Raw genomic sequence first — 23,353 nt, 5'->3', positions numbered from 1 at the left:
TAGAAGACCCCCAAAACACCATTGAAAGACTCCTAGATATAATAAATAAATTCAGCAATGTGGCTGGATACAAAATCAATACTCAAAAATCAATAGCATTCTTATATACTAACAATAAAATCACAGAGAGAGAAATAAGAGAAGCCACACCCTTCACATTAGCAACCAAGAAAATGAAATATTTAGGAATTACTCTCACGAAAGATGTGAAAGACCTATACAGGGAAAATTATAATATGCTGAAAAATGAAATTGAAGATGATCTCAGAAAATGGAAAGACATCCCTTGCTCATGGATAAGAAGAATAAATATTGTGAAAATGGCCATTCTCCCAAAACTGTTATACAGATTCAATGCAATCCCGATAAAAATACCATCAACATACCTCATAGATCTTGAGAAATCACTCTTAAAATTCATCTGGAGCAGGAAGAGACCTAGAATAACAAGGACAGTTCTAAGCAGCAAAGGCAGGGCAGGAGGCATCACAATCTCTGACTTGATACTACAAAGCAACTGTAGTAAAATCAACATGGTACTGGAATCAAAACGGAGCCAAAGACCAATGGAATAGATTAGAAGATACAACCACAACTACAAACACACTCAACCACCTTATCTTTGATAAAGGGGCCAAACAGGCTCACTGGAAGAATGACAGTCTCTTTAATAAATGGTGCTGGAAAAACTGCCTCTCCATATGCCGAAAACTAAAACTAGACCCATGCCTGTCACCATATACTAAAATAAAATCTAAATGGATCAAAGATCTAAATATTAAAACAGAAACACTAAATCTATTGGAAGACAAATTAGGTAAAAAGCTTGAAGACATAGGGGTAAGTAGAGAATTCATGAACAAGACTCAAACCGCACAGGAAATACTTCCCAGAGTCAATAACTGGGATCACATCTTATTAAAAAGTTTCTGCACATCAAAAGAAATCTCTAACATAGTGAAAAGAAAACCCACAAACTGGGAAAAAATCCTAGTGAACTGTCCCTCAGACAAAGGACTTCTGTCTAAAACATACAAAGAATTAAAAAAAATCAGACCCCCAAAATTCAAAACCCCATCCAAAAATGGGCATCGGAGATGAGTAAACAATTTTCAGATGAAGAAATACAAACGGAAAATAAATATATGAAAAAATGTTCAGCATCACTAGTCATTAGAGAAATGCAAATTAAAAACACACTGAGATTTCATCTCACTCCTGAAAGAATGGCCAAGATCAAGAAAACCACCCACAACAAATGCTGGAGAGGCTGTGGGGAAAAAGGAACTATCCCGCACTGTTGGTGGGAGTGTAGATGGTGCAACCATTGTGGAGGTCAGTCTGGAGATTTCTCAGAAAGCTGGGACTGGAAGCACCATTTGACCCAGTTATCCCACTCTTAGGCCTATTCCCAGAAGAACTGAAAGCATCATACCACAGTGATATATGTGCACCCATGTTTATAGCAGCACAATTTTAATAGCCAGATCTTGGAAACAACCTAAGTGTCCATCAACTGAGGAATGGATAAAAAAGTTGTGGTATTTTTATACAATGGAGTACTACTCAGCTATAAAGAATGATCACATTGAGACATTTATAAATAAATGGACGCAGCTTGAGACCAAACTCGTAAGTGAAATAAATCAAACTGACCTGTATAAATACCGAATAGTTTCCCTAGTATAAGAAACGATAAGAGTACATGAAAGTACGTGGTAATCATGATTCCCAGTCACACTGGTTTGAAGCCATTTAATGTTTTCACTCATTAATTGGAATGGTTTTAATTTGGGTGGTTTTATTTTATTGTCTGTGATACTACAAATAACTATTTTGAAGAAAATAAGAGCGTAATAGCTAGCGCTGATTTAATATCATCCTGTTTTGAAGCCCCATCAAGTTGTTGTTCATTTGTTTCCATTAGTTCTAACATGTGGTATCTTATTATATCTTAATATATGCGATAGTATAAGCAAGTTTTTTATAGACAAAGAGATAATATAGAAATTGATGTTTGGTTTCTGCTAGCTGGTTTTAAATACCCTGCAATAATTTCATTCTCTTGAATGGTGTCACACTGTCTTGATAAATTTGATGCTATGGTATACGAAGTTAGACTCAAATATTTCAAGGAAAGAGTCCCTATGGTAACTACTATTAATGTCAAGCTATCTGGGGGTGAAACACAATGATGGTTAATTTTTTTGGTTCTGACTGGTGTTGTTCTATTGATATGTTCTTTTTTTTTAATCTCAGTCTCCCCCCCTTTTCTTTCCTTTTTTTAAAAAAATTAATTTATTTCTTAGTATCTTTTAACTAAGGGAAACCTAAATTAAAAATAGTGTGATAGATTATAGTAATTTTTTTTGTTTCCCTATTAATCTGATTGGAACCCCTGTAGTATTCTCCACATCTTGTTCTGACTGATTTTATTATATTCTGTTTCGCTTAATAGTATCAAGTTTGAGGGTATAGGCAACCATTTGGAAGGCAACCAGGTATTCTATGATGCCCGTTATTATTTGACCATTATCTTCTTTGGAATCCTGTAAGCTCTCCAATGTGGTTTTATTGGTCTTATGTACAGTTTTGTTCAGTTCTTTTATACTAGCTGATATAGGCTACTCTTTTTAGGATAACAAGAAGCATAATGGTAACCATTGTTGATCACTTAGTAATCCCCCCTTTTTTTTTTCATTTTATGCTATGTCCATCCTCCTGATCTAAATGACTCTGTTTTGCTTTGTCACATTGGGTTCTTATTTGGTCCATCTTGTTTTGTTTTTTGTTTTTTGGCCTTTTAAAAATCTTTTTTCTTTTCCTCTTCAAAGAAAAAGTTAAAAAAAACTGTGGAAGTAATGGAAACTAAAATGTGTGATTGTTAGCATAAAAAAGAGGGGAAGGAAAGTGATCTAAAGGATATAACTGCAAGTTTATTTAAATGTGTATGATAGAGAACTATATTGCTGAGTTTTTCTTGGATCATTGAACAGAACTGACTGCAATCTCACTGTATTAATCTCCACTTTGTATGCTTTAATTTTGTAATCTGGACAGCTGTTTGTAAGATGACAATGTGTGATCTATTAACTGGTGAACTCTTACTCTATATTTTTTCTCTTGAAATTCTGTATTATTTCTAGCCTTTTACTGTCTTGCTTCATTTAGTTTTGTTTTTCTCTTTAAATAAAATAAAATAAAATAAAATATACAAAGAAGTGAAAAAAAACTAGACCATCCAAAATAAAAGATGAAATAAAAAAATGGGCAACAGAAATAGCCACTTCTCAAAAGAAGAAGCACACATGGTCAGTAAGTACATGAAAAAAAATTTCACCATCTCTCCCCATTAGACAAATGAAAATTAAACAGCATCTTCATCTTACTTCAGAAAGGCTAGCATTAATAAGTCAAATTAGTAACAAATGCTGGCAAGACTGTAAGAGAAAAAGGAACCCTTCTGCATTGTTGGTTGGAATATTAACTAGTACAACCACTATGGGAACCAGTATGGAAAATCTTCAAAAATCTAAAAATAGAAATCCCCTTCAGTCAAGCTGTTCTTTTGCTAGCTACCTTCCAGAAAGAGTTAAAGGCATCATATTTATAGCAGAACAACTTGTAATAACTAAATCTTAGAAGTGGCATTTATGTCCATCAATAGATGACTGAATAAAGAAAATGGAGTATTTATACAAAATGAAGTACTATTCTGTCATAAAGAACAATAACTGTGAGTCTTTTTTAGGCAAAAGGATGCCCCTAGAGACCAATAAATAAAGTGAAATAAATCAGGTATACATGCTTAAATATATGGTTTCTCTTATATTAAAAAGTATAAAGAATAAATAAAAGATGGGCAATGGTAATCAGGGAGATAGATCTTTTGCAATGGAAAGGGCTCTAGAGATGGAAAGAGAGCAGCAGGAGGGGAGAGGAAAGGGAAGTAAACAGAATTAATGTGCTGTGCACAGGTGTCAACTGTCCACAATGAATGCAGCCACTGTGTATGATAAGCATGTACTAAGAAAAAGCTTGTAATAATCTACTATAGGTCTCAGAGCTGTCTCACCAACTCTTAATGTGCAAGTTTTGTGGCAGACCCAGTAAATATGTACACTATAGGCTCCATACTGTTGAGGATTTGGGGAGGATTTTGGGAAAAATAAAAGGAACTGGGTGGGAAATGGGGGCTTGAGGTTCTCCCCATATTTCTAACTCCCAGATACTGGCTGGTGTGTCTCCTGTGGGGACCTCAGAGTGAGGAGCGCCTGCTGGAGCCACAGAGTACACTGCCAGTGGGGCTTGTAGAGAGGCCCTCTTCCTCTTTTCCTCTGGAGTTTGCCCTGGAGACTTCAGGTTTTTAATCTTGCATATAAGAAGCTTGGGAGTCATACTTCTGTCCTAAGAAAGAAAAAGACGAATAAACTGAAAAAGCAACAGATATTTTTAGGTGCATAAGAGAAGAAGTGAGGTCACAAGGTGCACTTCTGTCCCCCAACTCGGAGAGATAAACAGGGCAATATAGAAAATCACAATTTATTACACTAGAAACTTCTACAGGAACTAGCAGTGTCTAGAAAAACTGTGATTGATGAATTGCTGGAAGCTTAGTGTGGACAACTCTATGATAAAAGCTCCAGGCAGCCACTCATAGAATGACATCCATATACCTATCAGTTGACCAAGTTTTTGACCTGGTTCTTCCAGTAAAAATTGGAGAAAAGCGCCCTCATTCTTGTGACAAATGGGAAAGAAAGTGTTATGCATTGTATCACAGCAGTCTGTTCTTCTCCACAAGATCTGATCTGAGGAAGAGCTACTTAAAAATAGTCTAACTGACCTGAGGGAAGGAAAAACCTAGTGCCACCTCCACTGCCACTCTGTCCCACCCAAAGGTGGCGGTAATGAGCTTGGGAAGAACTTTTAAGTCCATAGACCAGTGACATAAGCTCAAAGAGGATGGTAATCATAGGGCTTCCCCTTGGCACTGTACTACCACACTTCATAATGTGTTTATTTACAACAATTACTTTTACCCAATACATCATCTCTGCCTATCAAGAAAAAGTTACAAATTAACTAGTGTTAATTTCTTACTATTTTTTAAAAATTCAGTATTGTTTCTATCTTTTTTTGCTTTTTAAAATAAAAATTTAAAAAGAAAAAAATTACAAGATATACTTAAAGGCAAAACAAACAAACAAAGGCACAGTTTGTATACACAGAGCAAGCACCAGAAGGGATATTGGAATTATCAAGCTGGAAATTTTAAAATGCTGATTAATATGCTCAGGGCTATAAAGAATACCTGATGTAATGGAGAAAGTAGACAGCATGCAAGAACAGAGATAAGAGCAGCCTAAGAAAGACTCAAAAGAAGTGCTAGAAATAGAACAACACTAACAGAAATGGAGAATGCCTTAGATGGGCTCATTGGTGGCTTGTACACAGATGAAGAAAGTGTCTCTAGAACTTGAGAATATTCCAACCAAAATCTCTTGAACTGAAAATACCAATTAAAATAAATGCCAAGACAAAAACCAACCAAACAAAATGAAACAAAAGCCAAACAATCAAAAAACTCCCTACACTATGGGATATTATATTCAAATTATAGAAAATCAAAATTGAAAAAAAAAACCCTGAAAGATGCCAGTAACCAAAATTTTCTGAGATCTGAGAATTTTGTTTTCAGCATTCTAATGAAATTTCAGATTTCAGATTTTTTAATTAGAGCTCCTCAGCCTTTTTTGTATTTGCATATATTACTTTTCATCCTTTAATAATTGAGGAACTAGACCAGAACAGCTCATGAACCTGTCCTACTACACAAAACTCATGAGTCGGGGCTTCACTTGGAACTCAAGGCTTCTGCCTCCAGAAGCCCACGGTTTTCCATTAACTGTGGCATTTGTTTTCTTTCATGTGAGTTCCTATGGACAAGTGATGTGTTCATTTTTTATTGCACCCTAAAGGCAGTGTAATCTCTAAAAATATTTTTACTTTACTTATTCCTTTCATGCTCTTCCCTTATGTAGATCCAAGTTTCTGCCTGTATCATTGATTTTCTCTCTAAAAAAACTTCTTTTACCATTTCTTGCAAGATGGTTCCACTGGCAACAAATTCTACCAACTTTTATTTTTTAAGACTTATTTTCATTTCTGTTTTGAAGAATAATAGTCTTGGCAGTACTGGGATTGAATTCATGGAATGCTTTAATTCAGCCCCAGTCTTTTTTTACGTTTCAAAGTTTGAGACAAGATCTTGCTAAGGTGCCTACTAGACTGGGCTTGAACTTTTTCATCCTCCTGCCCTATAATGCCTTTCGAGGTATTATAGGAGCATGCTATGCTTAGCTAGAAAGATAATTGTGTACTATACAGAGTTTTAGATTGATAAATTTCCCCCTCCAACTCTTTAAATATTTTAATCCACATTTTTGTTGCCTACAGTTCCTAAGCAACAAGTGCGACAAATTCTTGTCTTTGCTTCACTATAGTAAGGTGACCAGGAATATGCAACAGATAAAAATTTTGCAGTTTCCAAAATCTGAAGAACTCTACAATCTGAAACATTGCTCCTCTCATGAGTCATACTAATGGATATTCCTGCTGTAATAATTCAGTAAGCAGCAGTTTCATTATTAAATAAAAATATAGATACCTCAAAGAGAAGTGAGATGATAATAAAGGGCACAGAGAGGAGCTGGAAAAGTGCTAAGAAAAGTTAATAGCAGGAGCCAGGTTGTTTCCTATTCAGACAAGTCAGGAGCATCTTCACGGAGGTAGCTGTCATGAGACTATAGGTCCTTTCAAGATTCAGTCACTTGTATAACTTAGTATTGGCTGTGTGCCTGGAATTGAACCCAGTGTTGTACATTTATAATGTTATTATCAAGTACAGACTATTACTCCTATTTTCAGATGAGAAGAGTGATTTTCAGCTCCTGGTTACACAGGTGGAGCTTGGAATTCTAATTCCAATGATTGCCTTCTAAAGCTTGAGGACAAATTTTAGTTCTTAGGTACAGTGCTGGACACGATGATCACTGATGATTACTTTCTGTGCACCAGACATGGCCCTCCATTTGTCTCTGTGTCATGACACAAGGGTCAGGTTGCTCTTGGAAGATCCTCAGCTCTACTACTTTGCTTTGCATACCTGACCAAACACCGAGTTTTTTTTTTTAATGCAAGAAATTTAATGCAGGACTTTCATACAGGTGAGAAGAATTAGAGCCCCAACAGGGAAGCGAAGCCACATCTCATTGCCTGCACTCTGAGGAATTTAGGAAAGCCTTCCTACTCCAGAGGCACCCAGGTCCCCAGTGCTCCCAAGGCACTACCCAACCCACCTCGTGTTTGCTGGCTGAGCACACAGGAGGTCCTGATCAGAACGAAATTGGTGACTGGGTCTAGTAAATCCTCCCATCTGAAGGTCCTGGGAACCTGTTCTCAGCCAGCATGGATAGGGCAGGTACTTACATTTGGGGCTTTTAACAATTCTGCCTCCAAATAACATTATCTTGAGGAGTGCAATTCTTGGAACCCCAGATGCAAGGCCAAGCCCAGCCTCCTCTCTGCAGGCTCCAGTTTGTAACACAAGATCCTAGGACCCTGAAAAAGCACGGCAGATCTCCTGGGTTGTGTAAGATAATAACCGTGTATGTTTGTTCATCACTTATCACTGTACTTCTCAGAGTGCTCTCTATCTTTGAGGGAGTCACTGTGACATTTAGGTGGAAGCCAAACAGAAGCAATATGATGAGGTAGAAATTAGCCTAGGGGCAGCAGCAGGTGTGTGTGGATTTGAATGTTCCTTTGGATTTAATAGCTGTGACCTTGGGTTGGTGTGAGCTATTATCTCTTCTAGAGCTCAGTTTCCTTAGCTATATAGTGAGAATTATTCCCAGCTCGGAAACAAGTGGCCTCTGATGCATGAAATACTCATGCATTTGGCATGATGCTGACTTGAGAGGTGATAGCTTCTTTCTTCCTTCCTGTGTTTGTCATCTGTGCTATATTCTTGTTCAATTCCATACCAACTGGGGATCCTTCATGAAACAGGGTGACCCAGCAGCTAGGGGTGCCAGCAGAGTTTCTGCTGTTGTCCTCGTCATGAGGCTGGATGTGGAGCTCTGGGGGCTGCTGTTGTGGAGGCTGTAGAGGTGGGGCCCAGGTGAGCTTGAGTGGCCACAGCAGTCTCTGTTGTCATATGTCCCTCTCTGGCACCATAATAGCACCCTACATCCTACAGCTGGGCTATGGAGATGAGCTGAGATCATTGTCAGTTCTGAACAGGAGGTAGCAGTTCTCAGGGGGTCTTTTGGGATGGGGCCTCCACGGCAGGTGTAGTGGGCAGGGGGTCTGGGATGTAACTTACACGGGGCAGTGGCAGGGGGACAGGCATCAGGTTATCCAGAGACTCTGCAGGTGTTGAGGATAAGAGTGCTGTGTCTGTAATTTTATTTTATTTTTGTTAGTACATATTTGAAGTGCATACTGATCACATTCCTCATGGGAAATTTGCATATGTATGAAATCACCTCAATTCTTTTTTTGTTTTATCTCTTCTTCCCTCTCCAACCTTTTTTCACCTTGCAAAAGCCCTATTTTCAGTTTTCCTTCAACTGTTTTTTTTCTTGAAATATTTTTTCCTTTCCCTCCATCCCTCCCCTGTTTCGTATTCCTCTTATTTGAAAAAACTCTTATTTACTAATATCTGTCTTCTATTTTGTTTCTTATTTGTACTTTGAGCTTCTCACACAAGAGAAACAGTGTGATATTTAAATTTGTGTCTGATTTATGGTCTCAAGGTGCATCCATTTCCCTGAAGATGCCTCAAGTCTACCATTCCTTATGATTTTTCATTAATTCAAGTTAATCTTAAATTAGTCTTCTTTGCATCATCTAGCAGTTGCTGACCCAATTTTTTATGTTCCCTCATTATTTTTAAGGTGTCACTCATTAGCTGATCACCAGCCTCAGATCTGGGTCTGACACTCTCCTTAGATTGCTGTAGTCTGCTGTCTGTCCTTTCAGCTATATCGTTAGTCTCCTGGGTTTCTGTTTTAAACTGTTTTATGGACTTTAATTCTTTTCCATGCTGGGCATTTGGATTTGTGTTTTTTAGCTCTTCTGGTTTTTTATGTGTCTTCTCTTGATGCACTGATCATTTGTTTTATTAGGATCATTATCTATTTAGTTTTCTGTGCTTTCCATTAACCAAATGTCTTATTAATCTGTTTTGTTACCTTCACTGCTACCATTTTAGGCATTTCAGTTGTGTGGTTTTTTATTTCTTCCCCTTCTGGATTTGCTATGGGGAGTTTGGAGCATTTTGAGCTATTTTATTTCCATGTATTCTAATTTTTTCCATTTTTTATTATGTGTTGAAGCTTGCAGATTGCTTATGGGGTTAGGTTTACTGCTAGTCTTGAGATCTCTTTAAGTATTAATGTCTGCTTTTCAGAGATGTCCTCTAGGAATAGCTACCTATTGGCCTTTGGGTCTGTCCCAGAATCTGACCACCTCTGTTTACTAGGGCAGAGAGGATGCAGCTTGCTTGGCCCAGTATGCAGTTCTTTGGTAATGGCTTAAGTTTTGAGTATAATATCAAGGTTGCGATCACCACATAATATAGATATTGATATACAGAGAAAACCAATCCCTACCAACAACTATGTCACCTTGGCTAAAGCAGTAAAATCAACAAGAACTAAAGCATCAAGTACAAACTGCCTAATGACACTCTAAGAACATCATATCACCTTTAGCCATAGAAATGAAATCTATATTTATAGTATAAAGTCTAAGACAAGCCAGATGTTGACATACAGTAAGTATATACTCGGTAGAGCAACTGTGCCTCCAATAACAAGAGAGTATGTTCAACCATAGTAAGATACAGTAACTATCTACAGATTCATGAGGGTTAGTGGTTAAACCAGTAAGGATAGTGATGTGGAAATGGGAACATGAAAAAAACAAAGCTTGAAAAATTAAGTAACATTATTGTCGGGGAGGAGAGAAAGTGGCGGCTTGCTAGGGGATTGGGCGGAGAGTCTCTCCGGAGAAATCATATTAGATGCTAGAATATGACAAAACGGAGAGGGACAGAGGAATGTATAACAATTCTTATTAACCAAGACAGCGCGGCTGGAGGATTTAAGGTCGTGCTGAGACTGTGATGGCTGATAATGGGAGCCTGCAAATCCTGCATCTTTAACGCGGCACACTGACCAGTGGATCCAAGAGGAAAAGCTGTATTGGCTTTTGGTGACTGCTGGAAATTGAGACCCGGGACCCCACAAAGCAGCCAGGGCTACCCGGCTGCACCGGAAGAGGTTGTAAGAAGCTCTAGGACTCTGAAGCTGAACACTGTGCAGGTTTCTGACCGTTCCACGCTGTGTCGGGAACGCAGTGAAGGCAAGCGGCGTAGTGTGCAGTAGACTCAAGAGGAAGACCTGCACTGAGTCCTGGTGAGTACGAGGGACTGGGTCCCGTGGCTGCTGTGGCTGGCTGGAGGACATCTTGGAATTGGGCAGAGTTCTCCACCAGGGCGACATCAATAACACGGAGAGTCTGGTGGAGGACATCTTGGAGTTGGGCAGAGCCCACGACTTCGTGACACCAGACAGTTGCCACTGGTATAGAGAGGTCTGGTGGAGAACATCTTTAAATTGGGCAGAGCCTGGCATTATGACAGTGTCAGCCACATAAAGAGAACTAGTGGAAGACATCTTGGAATTGGACAGACCTGCTGCTGTGGTGACATTAGATAGTTGCTCCTGGCATAGAGAAGTCTGGAAGAGGACAGCTGGGATTTGGGCAGAGCCCTGTGCCACAGTGACATTAGTCAGCTGCTTCTGGCACAGAGAGAACTGGCAGGATCTGCTGGGGCTGAACCAAGCCTCTGCTTGGGGCCCAATAAGCAGATACAAAATAGTTGCAACTCTGTGACATCCAGAAAGTACAGCCTAATTTACGATTGACTGGCACAGAGGCTGGAGGCTAGCCTGCACCATTCTTGCATCCCAGCCTACCCCAGATAACAGCAAATTGGGGAGGACAGCAAAAACTAAGTCAGCATGCTTCTGAAAGGCCCTAAGCAATACAGAGAGGGCCAGAGACCCCTAGGACACTCCAGTCTGAAAGAAACCAGAAACATGATAAGAGATTAAAAAAAATCTCCAGCTGCCCAACATGAGAAAATAAGCCCAGGAGAAGTAAACACTGAAGAGAACAAGCACAGTAACCATCCAATACTGGACACAGCATCAGCCAAATAAAAAAAATACCTCCATGACCTCATAGATGAATTTAAAGCTGTACTCCTGCTCCAATGAGGCAAGATATAAAGAGATTAATTAAAGAAATGACAAGCCCCACCCAAGAGAACACATATGGAAGAACTGAGGAAATCAGAAAAGAAAGAGAAACTTCTGAAGAAGAATTTAAACATAATTTAGAATACGAGAAACAGATCCAAAGAGATTGCCAGGAAACTAAAAACTCCATTGAACACTGGCAACATGCCTTGACAGAAACTAAAGTTAGCCTTTTGAAACTTGAAGAGAGATTTATGATATATGATTGTGAAAGAAAAGACCTCTTAAAAATAACAAGGAACCAGAAAGAAACAATTCAAAGGCTAGAAGATGACAAAAGGATACATAACTTAAGAATAAAGAATGTGAGTGAGGAAGCAGGAGCAACCAAAAATGAAATACAAAGAATATTCACAGATATATTAAAGCAAAATTTCCCATGTATAGCAAAAAGAAATGATATCCGGCATACAGAACACCAGCTACCTACAACCAAAACCGATCTACACCCAGACATATAATAATCAAGATTCCAGAAATCCACCAAAAGAACAAAATATTAAAAGCATCCAGAGAAAAGAAGCAGATTACCTACAATGGGAAAATTAACAAAATAACAACAGATTTATCAACACAAACTCTTAAATCAAGAAGGGAATGGGGAGAAATATTCCAAGTCCTGAAAGAAAATAATATGCAACCAAGACTCATATACCCATCAAAACTCTCTCTCAAAATTAATGGAGAAATAAGATGCTTCCAAGACAAGGAGGAACTGTGGGAGTTGGTGGCCACCAACCCAACCCTAGAGAAAGTGCTGAAGGACATTCCAGAGAAAGAGAGGAAGGGATACCAGGATTCCAGCAACAATGGCAGAGAGGCCTCAATGAATGGGGCAGACAGTGGGAAAAGGGAGTAAGATGGACAAATTATAGCAATAAAGTGGAATAGCAGACATGAGGCAGAGATGGTAAGCTATAGTCTTTAGTATAGATAGCTTTGATACACTATAAAAAAGGAAGAGGTCATTGTTAATAGTGTATCGATTTAAAAGACACAGTAGTCTTATCGCCCTGTTTAGTTTGAATTTAATTTGTTCTGGTCTGTCCACTCATATCAGATTTGAGGGCACAGACATCTGACCCAAAAATAGCAGGTTGTACCATGATAACTATCCTTAATTTCCTATTAACTTAAACTGAAATCCTGTATTACCTACATTGTATTACTATGACTGATCTTATTTGAATCTGATTCATAAGTCTGCAGTTTTGCCTGGGCTGATTTTATTTGAATTTGGTATGCTTGATAGTATCAACCTTAAAAGTAGAGGCAACTACTCTGAAGATGACAAGATGTAAAAGATATCCATACTGGTATTAATTATTAACAGCTCTCAAATCCTACAATGCTTTCAAAGTTGTGTTTTTATAAAAATAGGTAATACTATGTTTAACTATATTAAGCCAATGATGTGGATAACAAGAGAAAGCATAGTAACTATGGAAGATCACCTAATATTGTGGTCTTATGTGTCTTATTAATTGCATGTTTTTCTAGGAATTTGTTTTGCTGTCTTGCTATGATTTGTTTTTCCCTATAACACAGAGAGGATAGATATACATGTAGAAATCCACACATGAGTACATTTTTTTAAAAAAACACTATTTACAGGAACAGATTATATAATGCAAGATGTAATGAACAGATACTCTGAAGAAGAGACACTAAGAAACCCAATGCTAACTTTGTAGCATTATGATATAAAATCTAGCAATCCTATTATTCACTGATCAGAGTGGTATTAGTCTAGTCTCTTAAGTTCAATTTCAGCATATGAAAAGATAAGGACAGCTACTACAAAGAGAATGAGAAATGCGATGGTAGTTATTATTGTCTTCCCCAATGTCAGATCTTGAAGACCTAAAAAGACTTCATCATCCTGTAATGATTTGATTAGTTCTATAATATGCAGTATGTATTTAATGTGCATGAAGATGGGGACAACTATTTGGAAGAAACTAAAGACAATTAGATAAACAGTGAAGATCTCCAGTGGACTTGCTTTGAAATCTCTATTTCTTTAAACTGTTTTTTGAACTGTTTTGTTCTGTTTTGATATGTTTAATCTTACCCTCTTTAAGATATAAAACAAGTGTGTAGGACTGATAACCATATTACTAAGTTTTTGTTAGATCATTGAGCAGAACTATTTGCAGTGTGACTATTTCAATGTCATTTTGCATACTTTAATTTTGTAACCTGAAGAGCTATTTCTAAGATGACAATATGTAACTTATCAATTGGTGATTTCTTACCATTTATTTTTCTGTAATTCTGTATTGTTTCTACCCTTTTTTATCGCCATGTATTTTTTTGTTTCTTTCTCTTTAAATAAAAAAAGAAAAATTAAGTAACAAAAAATGGGAATTAGGTTGTAAAACTGAAATGCAGTTATCCTACTAATGACTAAAAGAAAATTCATAGTATTAGATCACAGTAACAGAAAACAACTAGAAAAAGGATAAGTAATAAAGATTAGAGAAAAATAAATAAGAACAAGAGAAAAAAGATACCAAAACAAATTGGAAGAGAGATAGTGATAAAAGGAGAGAAAGAGGAAGACAGAGAGAGAAAAAGAGAGGGGGGAAAAGAGAGACATCACCTAAACAAACTAATAAAACAAAGCAATATTAAAAGGGGAACAAGAAAATGGGTGATAGAACTCCACACACTGTCAAAAAATAGCAATAGAGGAGAAAAACAATGCATTTAGGTCAAAAGACAAAGAAAGTGAGAGACGGAGGGAAGGAGAGAGAGAGAGAGAGGGAAAGAGAGAGAGAGAGAGAGAGAGAGAGAGAGAGAGAGAGAGAGAGAGAGAGGAGTTTTCTTTTTTTCCTTTTTCGAGACCATTTCTTTTTTTCTTTTTTTAAAATTTTATTTAAAGAAAGACTAAACAAAACAGAAAATGGGTAGAAATAATACATACTTTCAAAGAAAAGATAAACAGTAAGAAATCACAGTTGATGATTATCTTCTTACAAAGAGTTATTCAAGATACTAAAGTGGAGCATATAAAGTGGGGATTCAAACAGTGAGACTTCAACCAATTCTGTTCAACTATCCACCAAAAACTTAGAAACATGGTTATCAATCCTATACACTTAAACATACATGCAGTTATCCATATCTTCATTTATGTTTAGATTAAACAAACTAAAGCAGGCTAATATCACTCTGAACAAAGAATAGTACTACTGCTGGGTTTCACATTATGACCCTGCAGGATCAGCACTGGGTACTTTAGTGTTTCTTTTTCTTCAGAGTATCTGTTCATTTCATCATGTGTCATAGGATCAGTTCTCATAAACTGTTTATAGATTCTACACATGCATGAGTCTTAACATGTATTTCTATCTTTTCTATATTAGAGGGAGAAACAAAACAAAGCAAGACAAAACAAAACATATTCCTATAAACACATGAAACAAAAAATACATACAAGACTATTGTACAAGGAGTTCTACCTTAGTTCCCATGTTGTCTCTTGTTATCTTCAATAGAATTGGCTATATCATCAGATATATTGTAATTGAATATATCAGTACATAACAGTATTAATAAAAACACAACTTTGTATATATAGTATAAAACTTCAAAAGCAGGCAGTTATCAAACCAGAATGTGTATCGTAGAGTTTTGTCATCTTCAGTGTAGTTGACTATACTCTCAGACTTGATACTATCAATCATATCAGTTTTGAATAAAATCTGTTGATACCCAACAGCAATCAAACAAACTAGATTTAACTAAGATCAGTCATGATCAAACAGTCTAAGTCATACAGGGCTCCAGATTAAGATAATAGGAAATTAAAGATGATTACTGTGTTATATCCTTATGTTTTGGGGATAGCTGTCTGTGCCCTCAAATATAATGCAAGTAGACAAACTGGGACAGAATAAAATCTATCAAAAAAAGAATAAAATCTATCTAAGCAGAGTGGTGCGAGTAATGTGGGTTTTAAATCCTGATACACTATTAACAATATCTTCTGCCATCTTTTTAAAGACTCTCCCTCCCCTTTCACTTCCCCAGGGCACACTGTGCATTTTTGGGTCTGACCAAGACCTTTGATTTTAAATTGGGGGGGGGCAACCTGCTATTTACCTAAGTATTTCTGAACTTTCTCTCTTCTGTCTTTACCTATTCCTTTACTATTAAATCCTATTTTTCCAACCTATCCACAAATACTGGTCTAGTTGCCCCTATTACTTTCTGGCTCTCTGTCACATTGAGCATTGTTTTTTCATATTGTATTTTCAGTCCATGTACTCTTTTTCATGTTACTTATATTTTCCATAAATAGCATCTTGGTGGACCCTGCCTCCTGATCTACTTCACTTGTAGTTCTTTTTTTCTAATTTAGTGTATCAAGGCCATCTATATTAGAGATTATGATTATAACCAACCTTCTCTGCCTAATTTCTGTTATGCTCTTTTTTTTGCCATCAGTTGCCTGCTTATCTTCTTCATTCTGTTTTCTGCTCCATCCACTGAGGCCTCTCTGCCACTCTTCCTGGAATCCTATACTTTTCTATCTCTCTAGAATGCCCTGCAGTATTCTTTGTAGAGTTGCATTGGTGGTTGTGAATTTCCCAAGTTCCCCTTTGCCTTGGAAGCATCTTGTTTCTCCATTAGTTTCTAGAGACAGTTTATCAGGGTATATCAATCTGGGTTGGAGGTTATTTTCTTTCAGGGCTTGGAATATTTTGCTCCAGGCTCTTCTTGACTTGATGGTTTGTGTGGAGAAGTCTGCCATGATTCTGATGGGCCTTCCTCTATAGGTTATCTGTTTCTTTTCTCTAACAGCTTTTAATATTCTGTTCTTATATTGAATTCCTGGAATCTTGAGTATTACATGCCTGGGTGTAGGTCTTGTTTTGGTTGTAGGTAGCTGGAGTTCTGTATGCCTCATACGTCAGAACATCATTTCCTTTTCCTTTGTTTGGGAAGTTTTCCTTAATTATTTCTGTGAATAATCTTTGTAGTTCATTTGTTTGTACCCCTGCTTCTTCATTCACATTCTTTATTTTCAAGTTGTAGATCCTCTTGTCATCTTCTAGTTTTTGTATTGTTACTGCTTGTTTCCTTGTTATTTTTAAAAAGTTTTTCTTTTCATAACCCCACATTGCAAAACTGTCCTCCAGTTTGGATAATGTATTCTTAGTTTCTTTCCATAAAGTTTTTAATTTCCTGGTGATCTCTTTGAATCTGCTTCATGTATTCTATATTTTCTTTATATTTTTCATCAACTGGTTCTCTGCTTTGTTTGAGTTCCTCCCTTCTTTTGTCTGTGTCTGCTTGAGGGGTTCTTAGCATCTCTTTTATTAATCTTCTTACATCTTGCTTTACTTGGCTAAATATTTCACTTTTGAACTTGTCTATGAGGTCCCAAAGATATCTCTTTATGTCCACTGGTGCTGTGTCTGATATTGCTTGTTTGCTGTTCTCATTCTCCTTTGTGTTTACCTTTCCTGGGTCAGTGTTCTCAGGGTTGGGACCTGGGGACTTTTTCTTGTTGCTTCCTCTTCCTATCTTTTTTGTTTTTTCCAGGAGGTCCCAGTTTCTTTCTTTGTTGGTTATAATTCTTCTAAAGTACCACTGTAGTGTGCTAGTGAGTTGCAGACAGGGGCAGCATACGCTGGCCCCTCCCCTTCGGATCAGTCAAGCTGCTGAGTCTGCACTGTATTGCTATGCACAGCCTCTCTCCGGATCAGTCAAACTTCTGAAGCTTCACTGCATTAGTGTGGTTAGTGTGCACCACTGCTGTAGGGACTTGATTTCGGATAACCTATTGGGGCTCAGCCAGGTCACATGACCCAGGCCTACCTCACTCCACCAATCTCGTTCGAGAAGGGAACAACTGACTGAAGTCACTGCTGCCCCTTGTACTTGCCAGTCCTGCCTGGTCCCAGAATGTCATCTGCCAGAGCCCCCCTTTCTGTGGAATGGCTCCACCCCTGTCACTCACCACAGATTGATGTAGGCTCCCCACCAGCTCAACTCTCCATTCGGCTGGCTGACCCCCTGATCTCAGCGTGACTGCACCTCCAGTGAGTCAAAGTGGCTGGACCTCGGATGGCTTGGCAAGTCACCCACTGCTGCGAGAGCACTGAACCTTTAGCTGTTCCAATAATAGCACTGGGACTATATGTTTGATTGGTTCTTCTTGCCTTAGTTTCTTCTTGGGATGAAAGAATTCATCTCCCTCTGTTTGCGGCTCCCCACGCTGTATTATGTTGAATTCTATGTTGACTATCAGAGGAGGAGTTTTCTATATATTTCCACAAGAGTGTTTTTCTTCCTGAGACTGCAGTCTTTAATCCAAGTCACTTTTCTCTTGGTCCCTTTTTATATTCTGTGGGTTTGTGCAGTGACCCCTCTATTCAAGGTGTTCCCCATCTGAAAACTCTTACCCATGACAACTTTCCAAGCCAAGATCTGCAGGGAAGACGTGAGGTGTTGAGTTCTGGGTGAAGACTTGAGCAGGCTTGGAGAGCCTGGCATGGACTCAAGGCTATTTGCGAACAAATGGATTCTTCCATGTCCATGAAACCAGCTAGAAAACATCAGATGGAGTCTTGTGCCAGTTAAAGGCACCCACTAGAGACTCAGATGTGCCTGGGACTGACATGGGGAGATTCTGGGGGGCCAAGGAGGGTGCCATGCACTGGGTGGAATCTCATGCAGACCTGGTGTACTGGGCAAATAAGGTGGACCTCTTAGCAATGCTGAGAGTCAGGTAGACCTCCCGTGGGTGTGGGACTGAGTGCAGCTTCAGCAGGTACAGTGCATCAGGTGAAGACTCATATAGGTTGGGGGTCTCGTATGGAGCCCCAGAACTGGTACTGGTTGGTGGGGCTAAAGGCATCAGGGCAGTAAGCAATGGGAGGGGGTGCAGATCAAATGATTTTGGAGTACCATGCATATACCCAAGCAGGACTGGTGTTCATGTGTGTCCTGGTTGATGTAGGGCCAATCTGAGGGAGTCAAAGGTGTCTTTGGAACTTAAATGAGTCCAGTATTGCTGAGGGGTACTAGATGGTGGTTCTAAGCAAAAGCAGCTGGGTAGCCTTTGTGTCATTGCTCACCTGTCCTTCTTGCTGCCTGAGACTGGGAAGTGGGGAGTGGTTCCCCTGCCCTTGGTGAGTGCTAGTGACCCCAGGGCTGAGGTTTCTTCAAGAAGAAGAAGATTGAGGGTACTGTCCTCTCCAGCCTCAGGGGACTGAGGCACAGCCACCCTGGTCTTCCTTTTCTCAGGGCTTGTGCATGTACTTGCTGTTGCTCTGCAGCAGTGGATGTCACACAAGGATGGCAATTTTGTCCACTTGAATGGTTTGGTTTGAGAAGGAGCAGAGTTGGGTGAATTAATATGGCCTCAAAGGCAGAAGGATGAAGTCTGCATTGACAAGTCTCAAAGCCCTACTTTATGGGTCTGCACAGTTTTTGGCTCTATCAGTAACTGCACAAGCATTTATGGAGCATCTGTTTTGTGCCTAGAGTCACAAGTTTCAAGAAGAATGGAGGCTCTCTCTATCCTAGAAATCCTGTGGTTAAGCAGAGTGCAAACTCTTTGCAATCTGGAAGGAGGGTGTCGGATTCTTACGAACTCCAGACAGCAGATGTGGGAAAGAAGGTGGGGGGTTTGGTTTGCAAGCAGAAAAGGGAAGTTCCCTGTAGCCTGAGGTGGGCATGTGCCAGACAGTCAGGTCGCAATGACAGTTTGCTGGACTTTCTAGTGGGAATTTTCACTTCAGGAAAACAGGGTCTTTTTGAGACAAGATCTTGCTACATAGTCCCAGCTCACCTTAAATGTGCTACATAGATCAGGCTGGATTTGAACTCAAGGGGATCCTCCTGCCTCAGCCTTCAAAGTGCTGGAATTATGGGCAGGTGCTGCTGTGCATGGCCAAGAGAACAGGGTTTTTATTTGATTTGTTTGCAGTTGTGCTTTCTGTGTTTGGGCAAGTGCCTGCAAGGTCAGAGACATTATGTAAATATTTGTTAAATGAAAAAATTTACAAGAGACTAAAGTGGTTCATGGTACATCTCTCTTTCTTCCCTGTGGACTGCCACTGCATTTATTGCTGAGCAAGTTTTGAGAAGAGATTGGCTTTTTCTAGCCATGCCTCTAACTCAGGATGTGTGAAATACCATTTTGGAATATGTTTGCAGACGTCCCTCATTCAGCTATTCCTCAGTGGCCTTCTGAGCCCCTTTCTGTGAGCCTTCCAGAAGACTTCTGGGAGAAGTTCAGCGTCTGCTTATCTTTGGGAGGCACATACATTTCCCTTCACTGTCTCCGATGGCTGTTATCTGAAAACTGTCTAGACTTTAGATTCCAACGGGACTAAGGAGAATTAGAGTGAAATATTATTCCCTTGGATGGGGAGGGACACCATGAAATATTCCCACTGTTGACCTCCGGGACTAACTCCCTGCATGGTCAGGAAAGACCTTGTAGGGGAGGCCCCGCACCTGGGACTGGGCTTTGTCAGTGCCTAAGTGATGCCCCATCGCAAGCAGGCTGTGTACTGCTTGGCTTGCACAAGGAGTTTTTGCAATCAGCTTTTCCATTTGAGTGAAAAGGGAGCAGGAGGGCCTTTCATCTTGCTTCTGCATGGTATCTGTGATGGGGTTTTGCCTGGTATCTGTGATTGCTTCCAACTGCTTACAGAGTGTTTTTTTGTGGGATGGTGGGAGGTGCATTCCAGATCCTTGGATCTATGTCTAACTTTTTTTTAGAAGAGGAAAAAAAAATCTCCTTTTATCCCAAAGCTCATCATTGTAGTATCCAGCCAAAAGTGCATTTTTTGCTGTTTATTAAACACATTGCCTCTTAGATCTTATATTATTTCTGTGTAGGACAAGCTAAAATCAGCGAAATTGCCTTATAATTTTTCCACTTGGATTCTGCTGTTTGCTCAGGGCACTTGCAGTTCTGTAGTGGCAGGAGGGAGCTGTTCTTTGGGGTGAGGGAAGGAGTTACCCTCAGTTTGCTGCCCATCAGGGTGTAAAAAGTAGCCCACTTCTCCCTGCTGCCTGAGTGGCCATCCGCTTGCTCACTGCACAGCTTTGCCTAGGGGAGCACACAGGCTGTGAAGATTCATCCAAATCAGACTCTTCCTGCATCTGTTCCACAGTGAAATAAAACCTTTACCTGCTATTCAGAACCAGAGGTATTTTTCTGGCTCTGCAGGGTCCCCACAAGCGCTCCAGCCTTCAGTGATGTCTCCAGAGTATTTGTCTTATAGCAGTGGACATTTCCAGGACAACAATCCCCTGGAAATGACCACTTAGAAAAGAGTTCCCTCTCCCAAGAACAGCCACCCACAACAGACCCCACTGTGAAAATGCCATCCTCAGGCTGGTGGCTTTTATCCTGCCTTTTTGCACTGGTCTCTGCTCTCATCGCTGGAGTGACCCAGTTTAATTCAAGTCAGTTTCCCATGAAGGGTGAAGAGGGATGCTGTTTGAGACTTCAAGACAAGAACCATGAGCGCAAATGCTCTGAAAGACCTTTCATTCAGCAGCTTTCCATTGCTGTAACAGGACTCCTGAGATAAAACACTCAAAAGTGAAAATAGATTCATTTTGGCCTGCAGTTTCAGGGATTTCAGCTCATGGTTACCTGGACTCATTGCCTTGGGTTTCTGTGTGTGCAGCACACATGGCAGGAGCATGGGGTGAGTTTTGTCTCCTGGTGGCAACCACAGAGCAGACAGAAAGAGGAAAGGGAGGCAGGGTCCCTATGTCCCTTTCAAGGGTACAGCCTCAGGGATCTAATTTCCTCCCACTGAGAAGAAATTTAGCAATTCCACCACTTCCTACAGGCTGGTGGCCAGGATTCAGCATACACTCGCCTTTGGAGTGTGATTCAAATCCAAACCACAAGGGTGTGGGAGGAGCCTTAGACATGTGGAGCAACCTGGGTGGATGATTAAGTGGCCAGTGAGCACCTTGGTGATCACAGGGTATGTTCCATTTCCAAAAGGAAGAGTCATTTTGGCCAGGCACTGCTGTGTATCAGTGATGGCGAAACTTTTAGAACTTTTGAGGATACGAGCAGCCTGCTGTGGTTTCCCACTGCTGCTCTGTATGAACACAGGCCAGTGTGCCCAGGACTTGTAACAGTTCAAAAGGTGCTTGGTGTTCACATTTCTAATGAGAACACCCTAACATTTTAAATGCTGGCAACTAATTTCAAGATTTAAAAAAAATTTTATTTATTTAATAAATTTTAATTTGAAAGTAGTAAAAATACAACAGAACAAGGCAGAACAAAGCCAATCAAGACAATGCAGTGAAATTGGTGCAGAATTTCACAGCAGGATACTGGGATAGTAGTAATAGGTACTATAGTATATCTCGTTATCTTCAGTTGTCCAGTCAATTAGGTATAGCAAAATCAAACTGAAAACAGAACAATATAAAACCAACTGAGAGTATTGAATAGAGCAAAAGAAAAATAACAAAACAGTGATAATAACCTTTGTCTTCAAACAGAAGATAGAGGGAAATCCCCCATATTTGCTATATTGCATATGGTCATCCTCCCAAGAGATGCTGAGATATCTTTCTCCAGTAGCTATGGGAGATGGGGTGTTTGATTCTCAACCCATGCACCAGTAGGCTCACAGGAACCACTAGTTCTCCTCTAGGCCCATGCCAGGGGCACTTGCCAAGAGGGCAGAAGAATAAGCTTTGTTAAGTCCCACCACGGCCGGATCTCAGGAGTTCTGGTTCTCCTTCTGGCCCACACTGGCAGTGCTTACCTAATTTCAAAATTTATCACAGAACAACAAAGCTAAACAAACCACAGTGTGAGGCCAGAAACAATCCTGATTTGTTTGCTCTGAGATGGAGGACTGAAGACCAAGGACTGCTTTTGAGTGCCCTGCATGGACTGGAAATCCTCAGCAACTCCTTCTGCCCCAACCTCCAGTGACTTTGGTCTCCTGTGATTTCCAGGGACGGTTGGTGCCCGGTCCTCACAATGTCTGCAGTCAAGGACAAGAGGGAAGGGAGGGAGTTGTGCACATCTGCAGGCTAGTGGCAAGGAAGCAGCTTCAGAGGTGGGGCGGGTGACCAAGAACCAGGGAGGGGAGCAGGCTGAGGACGGAGCAGACAGCAAGCTAGGAAGGCCCACGGTGCAACCTGGCTTCAGAAAGTCCTGGCTTCCTCCAGCGTCTCAGGAAAGTAGTCACTGGGAGCTCTCAGTCACTGGAAGCCCTCGGTGGGTGTGAAGAGCTGCGTCCTCGCTGGGTGTAGGAGGTGGAGGGCGTGGGAGGGCAGGTAGAGGAGCCCTAAGGGTGGCTTCCCTGGGCTTTGGGCAGAGGAGTCACTGCGCTATGGCAGCTGGGGCTCTGGAATGCAGTTCGTTCCTGTACGGGCACTCAGGGCTTCCTCGCATTTCCAAAGCTCTTGTTTAATCTGCATCCACTCTAGATTCACTAATCATTTCCTTCACTGCAATCATCATCTCTTTAACTCTCTTTTGTTTTTGTCAAAAGACTTATTTGTGATCTGTTTTGTTACTTCTGCTGCCATTGTTTCATAACATTTCATAACATTTAGCTGGAGGTTTTTACTTCTTCAGCCTCAATGCACTTGATTTGTCTTGGGTGAGTTGGATTTGTGGGTTGAATCTTGAGTCCATGTTTTTTTGGTTTATATTTTTTTGCTTATTTTCTTTCCGTATTGAGGCTTGTCAACTGCTTACAGTAAGTAGCTTTATTATTAGCATTGAGGCTTCTTAAGGAAATTGCTACTGGTCAGAGATGTTTTCTAGGTTTAGCTGGCTTTTGAATCTCTCCCAATTTATTAGGGATAAAAGGTTGCTGCCTGCTGGGCCAAGCACTCAGTTCTTTGGTTCTGGCCTATAGAACTGTTTATGATCCCCAGCCAATGCAAGGATTGGCACACGAGGAAGATCATTTTATCAAAGCAACTAT

Source organism: Cavia porcellus, unplaced genomic scaffold, assembly GCF_034190915.1.
Source record: "Cavia porcellus strain 051 isolate PalLab524CR breed Dunkin Hartley unplaced genomic scaffold, mCavPor4.1 scaffold_29, whole genome shotgun sequence".
In the NCBI taxonomy this organism is placed as follows: domain Eukaryota; kingdom Metazoa; phylum Chordata; class Mammalia; order Rodentia; family Caviidae; genus Cavia; species Cavia porcellus.
Note: the sequence above shows the minus strand (reverse complement) of the source record.